Source organism: Oncorhynchus tshawytscha, linkage group LG10, assembly GCF_018296145.1.
Source record: "Oncorhynchus tshawytscha isolate Ot180627B linkage group LG10, Otsh_v2.0, whole genome shotgun sequence".
Lineage (NCBI taxonomy): Eukaryota > Metazoa > Chordata > Actinopteri > Salmoniformes > Salmonidae > Oncorhynchus > Oncorhynchus tshawytscha.
Genome location: NC_056438.1, coordinates 41,457,751 through 41,457,965, shown reverse-complemented (window position 1 = coordinate 41,457,965; position 215 = coordinate 41,457,751).

The following is a 215-nucleotide window of genomic DNA, read 5'->3' as shown; positions in this document are numbered from 1 at the left end:
ACAGACCATAACACATTTTCTTGTACACATGCACACACCTGTCACAAACTCAAATAAAGGCAATGATTGCATGTATACATCACAAACAAACACACATGCATTCAGACCCACTCCTCCACAAAGTCGGTAGACTATGCTGATGTGTACTGATGTGTACAGAATTTCACCACAGTCAATCCCATTGTTCATTTAGGAACTATACACACTTTACTCAA